Raw genomic sequence first — 12,446 nt, 5'->3', positions numbered from 1 at the left:
CTGCAGCAGTGGCGCGACCTCGGCTCACTGCAACCTCTGCCTCCCGGGTTCAAGCAATTCTCCTGCCTCAGCCTCTTGAGTAGCAGGGACTACAGGCATGCACCACCACCCCCAGCTAATTTTTTTGTATTTTTGGTAGAGACGGGGTTTCACCATGTTGGCCAGGATGGTCTCGATCTCTTGACCTTGTGATCCGCCCACTTCAGCCTCTCAATGGAAAATATTCTTAAGTGAAACTTAAGAACGATTTTTTTTCTGCCATTGCCTGACAAAATAATATGACAACCGGTACAGGTGGGTAACACTGTCACCGTGGCTGCTCAGTTGCCAGCAGTTGTACCTACTCCTGCTTTTGTGCTATCCAGGTTTATGGCAAAAGGGCAAATAACATACTATCATGACCTTGTGGACACCCAGAAAATGTCTCAGGACTTCTTCTGGGCTACACTGTAAGCTCCTGGAGAGGTCAGATTGGTTCTCACTTTTTGTTTCTGTAGGACTGTGTTTAGCACATCATAGGTGGTCAAAAAGTATAATGAATTGGACCAAACTGAGTGAAGAGGACCGTTAAGTGAAACAGTTACTTGAGTGGAGAAGACAGTGGGTAAATTAATGAGAATACAAGGAAAGAGGTGAATCCTCAATAAACAAATTAAAATTTCTGCATTGAACGTGTTACTGTGTTTACTCTTTTCTTTTAAACCTCTTCCCTCCAGTCCTTTTTCCCCTAACTGGCACCATCATGGCAATACAGAATGAAACAGCACAAAGCCCAGCCTTGTATTCAAGCCTTTCTCATCCAGCTAAAGCCAATGTCCAGTCATACCTTCTCCTCCCTGTTCCCAAATTAATTGTCAGGCTCTGTGTAAACATCTGGTGATCCAGTCCGCCCACAAGTAATATACTTTTACTATTTCATAGCTACTCTTTTTTTCCCTTTGCCTTTAACATCCACCTAAAATGCAAACATTTCCATGACGTATCTTCTGGTGACCCAACCCCTAGTGATATATCCCATCATTGGCCAACTGTTTAAGAAAGTTTAGGTTACACGACTTAACCCTTTGTAAACAGACAAGCAACAACTGCTTGCTAATTGTCTAATGTGAGATAATCTTATTTCCCCAGATTTCAAGTTACTAGAGTGTGGAAATTTCCTTTTTCAAGGTGAGACTAAGAGGTAAGGAGACAGATTCTACTTGTGGTTTGTGAACCACTAAATACTGTGTGATCTGTCATCATTTACTTTTCTTGCATCCCCCATAGTGTTTAATATGGCACAGGCTCACTGGAAGTCTTTAATAAATACTTGTGGATTAATTGAATGCAGAAAGCTAGGGCTGTTATTTGGGAGAAAGATCACCCACAAGGGAGTTAAAAGACATGAAGGATTTTATGTGGTGAGTTTGAACAGAGCAAAGCCAAATAAAATTTGCCGAATTCCAATTTTTCAATTAATTTCCACTGCATTTTATTTGTCCAATCTAACAGACCCAGGCAAAATGTGGCACTCTAATAGAGAATGCAGTTAAAAAGAAGACCTTTTGGTTGCATAAATAAGCTACTTCATATTACATAGCTCTTTTAAGAATAATGAAATTAAATTTTCCCAGAATCAATCATTTTAATGCCTTGATAAGATGCTTTCATGGAAAGAATTATTTGAGACCTTTGCTGAAATCTTAGGAAATTTGGTCATTAGTCACACAAAATAATTCTGTGTGCACGCATGCCTGTGCGTGCGCGTACACACACACACACACACACACACACACACACACAAACTAGGCCAGGCGCAATAGTTCACGCCTGTAATGCCAGCACTTTGGGAGGCTAAGGCAGGTGGATCACAAGGTCAGGAGTTTGACACCAGCCTGGCCAATACAGTGAAAGCTTGTCTATATTAAAAATACAAAAATTAGCTGGGCATGGTTGGGGGGCACCTGTAGTCCCAGCTACTCAGGAGGCTGATGCAGAAGAATCGTTTGAACCCGGGAGGCAGAGGTTGCAGTGAGCCAAGATCATGCCACCGTACTCCAGCCTGGGCAACAGAGTGAGACTCCATCTCAAAACAAACAGACAATCAAAACAAAAAACCGGGCATAGGAACTACAACATGGACATATCTATTGTCTACTTATTATCTGTCAGATATATGGATAGTATTTATTTAATCCTCCCAACAAACCTCCAACAGAGATGTTCTTATTTCCATTTAGAGAAGAAGTAACTGACACTTAGGAAGAATAAGAAGCTTTTCCAAAATTACAGAACCTTCAAACTGAGGATTCAGCATTGGGAACTACAGTCGTCTGAATCTGAAAGCCATCCTCTTTCCTCTTCACCTTGTAAAGCCACTTCTCGTTTCAACAAGATGTCAAATAAGTAGCCTGATGGAGAATTGACTAATTAAATGCATTACAAGCTACTATCTGAATATTAAATAATATGCAATGCTTCTTCTTGTTAGTTCAAAGATTCTTTACGCAAAGGGAAAAATATGAAACATTTTTGGGATGAAGTGTGTGCTTGGAGTGATAGTGGTTATTTGGAGGGCAGATGATGCAATTGCCTGCTTCTTGCTGACTCAGAAATGTAGAGAAATGGTAAATATAAACAGATGGCCTCAGGGCTCCATTCCTTTGGTGAACTCTATGACCCAGATTCAACAAGTCTACGGTCATGGCACTGGATGTCCTTTTACTACAGTCCTTTTGCCCTGTCATCCTAACAAAATGACTGAAATGTAAAAATGACAGGGTCACTTGTGAACTTTACTAGCAGTCCTGCCTCTGAGCCATTTTGTGCTCTCAGGGTTACGATTCTTACACTAACAGGTGGTGTCAGAAATCAAAACCTAATCCTCCAGGGGCTGCCTTGGTGTTCAGTTTCACTTTTCACTGAAGGTGTAATCCACTCCATTAGTTTAATATTTCTCTGTGGGAAAGACACCAAGAGACATGATCTTGGAGAATGTCCTGGGATTTCCAATATCTCCAGAGGAAATTATTTATATTTGACATGGATTTTTCTCTGTAGCATTTACTATGTAGAAATTTGGGACACTACAGAATTTCTGCATGTGTGTGTATGTATGTGCCTGTGTGTGTATGTGTATATGAGTGTGTATGTGTGTGTATGTTTATAGGTCTGTGTGGGTCTGTGTGTGCCTGTGTGTGTGTGTATGTGTATATGTGTGTGTGTATATGTCTGTATGTGTGTGCCTGTTTGTGTATGTGTGTATGTGTATATGTCTGTGTGTCTGTGTGTGTATGTGTGTGTGTGTGCACAAGAACATATTTGTTTTTAACTTAGTGTCTCTTTACAAACCCATTGCAGTGTGCGAAAAGAAAAAAAGAAGACTTGTGACTAGAGAATGCAATGCTCCTTAGGCTGAGTTCATGGTGGATGGACTTCTGTCTGTTTGTTACTGCGTATGGAAGGGCAAGAAGTTGGCAGAAATTGCTGTATGAATACATTCTGTAACACAATGGTATAACAAATTGATTTAGACAAGAACAGAATAGCTGAGGATGGAAAGAATGTTCCAAGCCCAGCTATTAATCCAAGTACGGGATAGGGTTGCTACCTTTTGTCTGGGCTTCCCAGGAGGTTTAGTCAAGGGCACCTGTCCATGTGAACCTTAGGTGGTCTCCATAGCAACTGCTTAGGTGGTCAGGGACTGAGTCAGTGGATGGAGCTAAGAGGGCCGGGTAGACCTGGGATCCTGGGGCACTTTGTAAACCTCTGTGCTAGCAGGACCGCATATCTAGATGACACACGCTAGTCCGTCTCCCCATTCCCACCCACTTGTTTCCTTTCACCTTCCTTTTTCTGTTCCTGGTTAAATAAAACCTACAGGTAGACATGTACCCAATGGCCTTTGAACTTTTCATGTTTAGGGGTGTATTAAAGGCAAGATCCCCATGAGTGCCCAATGTTACAGGTTATTTTTAAGTTACCTGTTTACACCTGGCCCAGTGGTTCACACCTATAACCCCAGCATTTTGGGAGGCCAAAGTGGAAGGATCACTTGAACCCAGGAGTTGAAGGCCAGCCTGGACAATATAATGAGACCCTGACTCTACAAAAAATTTAAAAATTGGCTGGGCATGGTGTAACAGCTTCTTGGGAGACTGAGGCAGGAGAACCTCTTGAGCCCAGAATGGGAAGGCTGTAATGAGCTATGAACATGCCACTGCACTCCAGCCTGGGTGACATAGTAAAACCCTGTCTCAAAAATAAATAAATAAGTAGGGCCAGGTGTGGTGGCTCACGCCTGTAATCCCAGAACTTTGAGACACTCAGGTAGGTAGATCACTTGAAGTCAGGAGTTTGAGACCAGCCTGGGCAACATAGTGAAACCCCATCTCTACCAAAAATTACAAAAATCAGCCAGGCACAGTGGCATGCACCTGTAGTCCCAGCTACTTGGGAGGCTGAGGCAGGAAGGTCGCTTGAGCCTGGGAGGTGGAGGTTGCAATGAGCTGAGATTGTGCCACTGCACTCTAGCCTGGGTGATAGAGCAAGACCCTGTCTCAAAAACAAACAAACAAAAAAAAACAATTAAAATTAATAAATAAATAATAGGCTGGGTTTGGTGGCTCACACCTGTAATCCCAGCACTTTGGGAGGCTGAGGTGAGTGGATGACGAGGTCAAGAGATCGAGACCATCTTGGCCAACATGGTGAAACCCCATCTCTACTAAAAATACAAACATTAACTGGGTATGGTAGCATGAACCTATAGTCCCAGCTACTTGGGAGGCTGAGGGGGGAACATCACTTGAACCGGGAAGCAGAGGTTGCAGTGAGCTGAGATCGCACCACTGCACTCCAGCCTGGAGAACAGAGCAAGACTCCGTCTCAAAAAATAAAATTAAATAAATAATAAAGTTACTTGTTTGAAGAGAGATGATGATTTTAAGTTGTACCAGTCTTAACTTCCACCAGGTTCCCTCCCTTACTTTTCACATAGGTGGGATCAGGAGAAAGCTGATGAAGCATTATCTCAGGTACTGCAGGACCTGACACTATATGCACGCGGCATATGGTTCTGTAACAACTGCAATAGTGAGCTATATTAACTGCAATAGATTAATATTGAATGTCTTCCCATTCCCATTTGCCTTCCTGCACAGTTTCCCTTGCATCCGTCAGGTGGCACTGGTGTGGCCACAGACATGTTTCATACCTTTCATCTCAGGGAGACTTGAGTTGGAGCTACGATTTGTTTGCACTGGGTATGATGCATTTATGTAGATATAGTTGCTCTTGTTTGTGGACGACTCAGTCTTCCAGGACTGGAATGCCTTTCAAGAATACTGTGTTGACTTTCCTTTTGTCAGAGTTACATATTCGACATTTGGGATTGTGTTCCTTAAGGAGAACTTTCAAACTGGGCACGTTTTAGGTTCCAGCAAACCTGGATCTACCCTTAAATTTCTTTTGTGTCTCTGATATTTATCTTATGCGAATATTTTATTTTACATGGATATGCGATACCTTATTGCTGAATGTGTGATTGTGCATTTGGAGATTACCTTTATGGCACTTTCTATCATTATTAGACATCTTTCATTAGGTCGGGACAAAGTTCTATTCAAGAGTTATGCATGGTTGTATTCTATAATGTCGGGTCTTCATTTACATATGAAATGGTAGCATCAAATTAGCAATATAAATTCTTAAAATTAAGAGCACTCTCAATTTGCCAAAATTTGACTGTAATATTTTTTCAATGTACTTTATAAATTGTGTGAAGAAGACTTCAGATAATAAATAATATTTAACAAATGGTTTTATAGGCTATGTTTTTATCAACTGCAGTAAGTATCATCAATTAAACCAATGCTTTATGGAATTCATACCTTTACTTTGATTTGTTGTATACATTCACTCCAAATTTATGAAGTTATTCCTGGCCAGGCCGGTGGCTCATGCCTGTAATCCTAGCACTTTGGGAGGCCGAGATGGGTGGATTGCCTGAGCTCAGGAGTTTGAGACCAGCCTGGGCAACATGGTGAAACCCCGTCTCTACCAAAAATACAAAAAATTAGCTGAGCGTGGTGGCAGGTGCTTGTAGTCCCAGCTACTTGGGAGGCTCAGGCAGTAGAATTGCTTGAACCCGGGAGGCAGAGGTTGCAGTGAGCCAAGATCATGCCACTGCACTGCAGCCCGGGTGACAGAGTGAGACTCCATCTCCAAAAAAAAAAAAAAAAAGTTATTCCTATTTATTGTGTCTTCATTAAACTCAATTATTTTACACTTTAGGGTACAGTCATCTTTAACTAAGGAAAGAGACCCCTGCATGGTCATGTACAATTTTTTTTGCAGTGGTTTGCATTAGGGTCACAGACAAACACTAAATCATTTAACCTCTGAGCTTTTGTGTTTTTCTTTGGAACCAAGGGTCTTTATTTCCCCTGCGTGATATTTGTACCATTAAGCTTTAAATTACTGTTTAAAATGCTGAGACAGATAAATATATAAAATCTTTCAAAAGGAAAATGTTGACTAGTTTTATTACAGGTTACAAATTAAACTGAGGACCTCTGTTTCTGGCCAAAGTGGAGTAAAGGCACTTAATTTATGCTCTTACCTGAAACAGCTAAAACCAATGCCAAAACCCAGACTGAACCAGAACAAACCAGACAAAATATCTGAAACCATGGCTTTCAAGACACCAAACACCGGGAAAGAACAATGATCTCTGGAAGATGGAAAACAAAGTGAACCTTATGATTGCCCCAGCTTACTGCTTTGAGAGAGTTTCTAGGTTGCATTGCAGGAAGGGGAAACTCAGGCGGAGCCCGACAAACTTCAGAATTGAGAAGATGAAACCGACTCTGAAGAGATCAAGGCAGCTGGAGTTCTCAGGACAGAATCTGTGAGATGAGGGAGAGCTGCAGCAATCTTCAGAAAGCCTTCCTCTGGTATTCAGCTGAATCTGATCAAAGAATGCATGTAAGGAAACTACTCAATGGCAGGAAAAGAATTAATCAAATGGATGAGAAACCTCGAAGGATCAAAACATTTTCATCTAATGTAACTGCTCCTGAGAACAAAACTCAAGAATATTTAAGGGTTACAAAAAATATCCAGTACGCAACAGGGTAAAATTCACAATATCTGGCATCCAAACACAGATGTCCAGGCATGCTAAAACAAAAAAACCAAAAACAAACCAACAAAAACCCCAAAAAAACAAAAACCAAAACAAAACAAAAACCCAGGAAAGGATGAACCGTAGTAAAGAGACAAAGCAATCAACCAAACTGAAATAAGAACTAACAGAAATGATAAAATTAGCAGAGCACTACATTGAACAGTTATTATAATTATATTCTATTTATTCAGAAAGTTGAGACATGGAAAATATTAAAAGACTCAAACTTCTAAAGACGAAAACTGTAATAGTAGAGATTGAAAATACACTGGATGGGATTAATAGGAGATTATATGTTGCAAAATAAAAGTTTAATAAACTTGAAGACATAGCAACAGAAACTATTTATAAAGAAAAACAGGGAAAATTTTTAAAAAAATACAAAGATCATCGTGAGATGTGGGATAACTTCATTTGGCCTGATACATGTATAACTGAAATCCCCAAAGGAATAGGGGGAAAAAAATAATTGAAAAAACAATAGCCTACTATTTCCAAATTTGGTAAAAATTATAAACCAACAGATCCAAGAATCCCAATAAATCTCAAACACAAGAAAAATGAAGCAAATCACATCAAGAAGCACCATAATTGAATTGCTCAAAATCAGTGACAAAAAATAAATCATGAAAGTAGCAAGATAAAAAAACATTATATACAGAGAAACAAAGACAAAAGTACATTTCTCTTTGGAAAAAAATTACAATAAAATAATGTCTTTAAAGCATTGAAAGAAAAAACCCTATAAACCTAGAATTCAATACTCAACAAAATGATTTTTCTAGAAATAAAGCAATATATATATATATATTCATATATATGAAAACCAAAAGAATTTGTCAATAGTAGATTAACATAAAAAGGAATGTTAAAGAAAATCCTTCAAGTCGAAAAGAAATGATATGACGTAAAAATGTGCATCTGTACAGAGGGATGTAGAGCAGCAGAGGTGGTAACAAGTAAATATAGAAGACTTTTTCTTATTATTTGAATTACTTTAAAAGATAACTGACTATTTAAATAAAAATAAAAACAAGCCAGATGCATTGGCTCAAGCCTGTAATCCCAGCACTTTGGGAGGTCGAGGCAGGCAGATCACTTGAGGCCAGGAGTTTGAGACCAGCCTGGTCAACATGGCAAAACGCTGTCTCTACTAAAAATATAAAAATTAGCCAGGTGTGGTTGGGTGTGCCTATAACCCCAGCTACTTGGGAGGCTGAGGCATGAGAATCGCTTGAACCTGGGAGGTAGAGGTTGCAGTGAGCTGTGATGGATCACAGCACTGCACTCCAGCCTAGTGACAGAGTGAGACCCTGTCTCAAAAAGACAAATAAAAATAATGTATTATAGCATTTATAACATATTATATAAATACAATATATGACAATAATCACATAAAGGCCAGAAGGGAAGAAATGAAAGTGTACTTCTTTTAGTGCTCTTATATTATACATAGAGTTGTATACTACTGCTTGAAGATAGACTATAATAAGTTAAAAATATGCATGAAAAATTCTAAAGCAAAGACTAAAATAATAACAAAGAGTTATAGCAATGTGCCAACAAAGGAGATAAATAGGATTCATAAAAAAATTCTTCATCCAAAGAAGACAGATGATGAAGTAAAGTGGAACAAAGAAGAGGTGGAAAAAATAGGAAGTAAATTGTAGGATAATAGACTTATACCTAACTATATGAATAATCACATTAAATGTAAATGGCCTAAAAAAGATATTTCTAGATTGGATTAAAAAAGGCATATGCCATCTATAATAAATACACTCTGAATATAAAAACTAAAATAGGTTAAAAGTAAACAGATGAAAAACAGTATACCAGGCTAACACTAATCAAAAAAGCTAGAGAGGCACCTAGCCTTTCTTTCTTGATTGAAAAAAAGCTAGATGAAGGAGTAACATGTTGTCTATTTTCTCAAATGAATGACCCAATTGTCTATGCAGAAAATCTAATGGAATTTATAAAAAGAAACTAGAAATAACATATAAATGTAGCAAGGCTGCAGGATAAAAGGTCAATATGTAAATGGAATTGGACTTTCATATACTAGGAACAAACATTTGGAAGTAAAAATTTAGAAAGCAGCCAGGCACAGTAGCTTGCACTTGTAATTCCAGCTACTTAAGAGGCTGAGTCAGGAAGATTGCTTGAGCCCAGAAGTTTGAGGCTGCAGTGAATTAGGATTGTGCCTCTTCTGCACTCCAGCCTGAGTAATGGAGTAAAACCTCTTGAATTAAAAAAAAAAAAAAAGCGAAATCATTTAACAATTATAACAGAAATATGAAACACTTTTGAAGAAAACTAGAAAACTGACAAAAGATGTGCAAATACATACACTAAGAACTACAGAACATTGCTGAGAGAAATTAAAGAAGACTTAAATAAATGGAGAGAGACATGTCTTGTTCATGAGCTGAAACACTCAGTATTATTATCAATTCTCCCCAGATGGATCTACTGACTTGATTCCACTTCAATAAAAATTCTAGCAGTGTTTCTGTAGACATTCACAAGATGATTCTACAATTCATGTGAAAAAAATGGAATAGCCAAAAACTATTTTGAAAAAGAATAACAAAATTGATAGTCTAAAACTGCCTGATTAAAACTTCTTAAAAGACTACTGTGAACAAGCAAGTGTTTAATTAGTGTCAAGATACATACATTTATCAGAGAAAAAGAATAGTCTGCCCAGAAGTAGAACTACACATACCTAGACAACTGATTTTTGACAGAGGTGTAAAGGTCACTTGTTAGAGAAAGGATAATCTAGCCAACAAATGGTATTGGAACAACTGGCTATCCATACATGGGGGAAAAATATGAACTTTGATCCATACCTCGTATCACATACAAAAATTTACTCATGATGGATAAGAGAAATAAATGTAGAACTTAAAAATACAAAACTCACATAAGAAAAGGAAAGAAAAGGTTTACAACCCAGTGTTAGGAGAAGATTTCTTATATATGATACCCAAAGCACAAACTATAAAAAAAAAAGATAAATTCGATTTTATCAAAATTTATAGCAATGTGAAAATGGACTAATACACATAGTTTATTGCATGTCAATTATGCGTCACTAAAAGTTTTTAAATGCAGTAGAAACTTATGTTGATTCTGGATTGGGCTGTTGTTTGCCTCCTGCTGGATTTCTACTTCAATATGGTCAAATACCTGCATATTGCAATCATACGTGATTTCACCATTTGGAACGCTTTAAAAGTATCTTGGATAAGAATGATTTTCATATTGAACTAGTATGTCTATAACATAAACAACCAGACATATTTTTCATCTCAAATTCATGTGTAGTTTTTCTACTTCATGTAAAAAAATCTTCCAGTTTTATTCTATAATATTCTAACTATATTTCAACAATTCAGTTGAAAATATCTTCTATTCTGTGGATGCTTTAAGTGATTGATGCATAAACAGAGATACTTATTTGATTTTCATAGGTATTAAAATTTTTCCTGGAAAGCTAGGTTGTTAGGTCCATGCTACTGTCTCTTTAAAATGAAATTAACTGGAATATGGAAGGTTGTGAACAAGTTTCAGAAAGTTGAGGAAACTAGCAAAAAACCAATATGTCCCCACCCCTCTCCCTTTTTTTTTTTTTTTTTTTTTTTTTGAGACAGAGTCTCACTCTGTCGCCAAGGTTGGAGTGCAATGGTACAATCTTGGCTCACTGCAACCTCTGCCCACAGCAACCTCTGGCTCCCAGGTTCAAGCAATTCTGCCTCAGTCTCCCAAGTATCTGGGATTATAGGCATGCACCACCATGCCAGGCTAATTTTTGTATTTTTAGTAGCTATGAGGTTTCATCATGTTGGCCACGCTGATCTCGAACTCCTGACCTCAGTTGATCCACCCACCTCAGACTCCCAAAGTGCTGGGATTACAGGGATTACAGCCACCACACCCAGCCACCCCTTTTCATAAAAGGACTGAGACACTTATTGTCCACACATGACAATATGACAATGTTCATATGTAGACAATAAGAGAACCAATCAAATTGTGTTGTGCACAGAGGGTCTTATTTTTTTTTTTTGAGACGGAGTTTCGCTCTTGTTACCCAGGCTGGAGTGCGATGGCATGATCTCAGCTCACCGCAACCTCCGCCTCCTGGGTTCAGGCAATTCTCCTGCCTCAGTCTCCTGAATAGCTGGGGTTACAGGCACGCGCCACCATGCCCAGCTAATTTTTTGTATTTTTAGTAGAGACGGGGTTTCAACATGTTGACCAGGATGGTCTCGATCTCTTGTGATCCACCCGCCTTGGCCTCCCAAAGTGCTGGGATCACAGGCTTGAGCCACCGCACCCGGCTGCACAGAGGGTCTTTAAAGTGAGGCAGGAACTCATTTGGTACAGACAATCTTCTATTAGTTTCACTACTTTGTTCATTACCCCCAGTAAAGTCATTCCAAAAATGATGGGGTACGGACTGAACTGGCATATCCGGGTCAAATACCCGCATATTGCAATCATACCGTGATTTCAGCATTTGGAACACTTTAAAAGTATCTTGGATAAGAATGATTTTCATATTGAACTAGTATGTCTATAACATAAACAACCAGACGTATTTTTCATCTCAAATTCATGTGTAGTTTTTCTACTTCATGTAAAAAAATCTTCCAGTTTCATTCCATAATATTCTAACTATATTCAACTTAACAAAGAACATTTCCTACTACGGGTAGCATCAACTGGTAGAAATAACACCACTCACTAAGAGGAAGTCTATAAATCTACGTTTATTCTAAAAGATTGGATGACCTTGAACAGATTTCATTATCTGTAAAACAAGAAGTGTTTGAACTGGCTGATTTCTAAGATGCCTATCAAATCAAAAATGTCCAATTGGAACTATGCTATAGAAAAAGACGGTGGGCCCAGTGGCTTACGCCTGTAATCCCAGCACTTGGCCAGGCCGAGGTTGGCGGACCACCCGAGGTCAGGAGTTCGAGACCAGCCTGGTCAACTGGTGAAACACTGTCTCAACTAAAAATACAAAAAAATTAGCCAGGTATGGTGGCAGGTGCCTGTAATCCCAGCTACTGGAGAGGCTGGGGCAGGAGAATCCCTTGTACCCAGAAGGCAGAGGTTGCAGTGAGCAGAGATTGTGCCATTGTACTGCATCCTGGGAGTGAAACTCCATCTCAAAAAAGAAAGAAAGAAAGGGAGAAAGAGAAAGAGAGAAAGAAAACAAAGAAAGAAAGAAAGAAAGAAAGAAAGAAAGAAAGAAAGA

The 12,446-nt window shown here is 38.8% G+C and overlaps 1 protein-coding gene across 4 annotated transcripts in view; it reads right to left on the bottom strand.

Annotated features, from left to right (window-relative positions):
* The window catches only part of GREM2 (gremlin 2, DAN family BMP antagonist), a 129,176-nt gene that overhangs the window by 74,036 nt on the left and 42,694 nt on the right, over window positions 1-12,446 (bottom strand). The window contains exon 2 of one of the 4 annotated variants that reach the window (XM_035281499.3): window positions 6,759-6,949. The exons of the other annotated variants lie outside the window; for them this stretch is intronic. The gene's annotated coding sequence lies outside the window, so the exon portion shown is untranslated. The remainder of the gene's footprint in view (window positions 1-6,758; window positions 6,950-12,446) is intronic. 4 annotated transcript variants of the gene reach the window in all.

This window comes from Callithrix jacchus, chromosome 19, assembly GCF_049354715.1.
Source record: "Callithrix jacchus isolate 240 chromosome 19, calJac240_pri, whole genome shotgun sequence".
NCBI lineage: Eukaryota > Metazoa > Chordata > Mammalia > Primates > Cebidae > Callithrix > Callithrix jacchus.
This window is presented reverse-complemented; position numbering and strand designations above follow the sequence as displayed.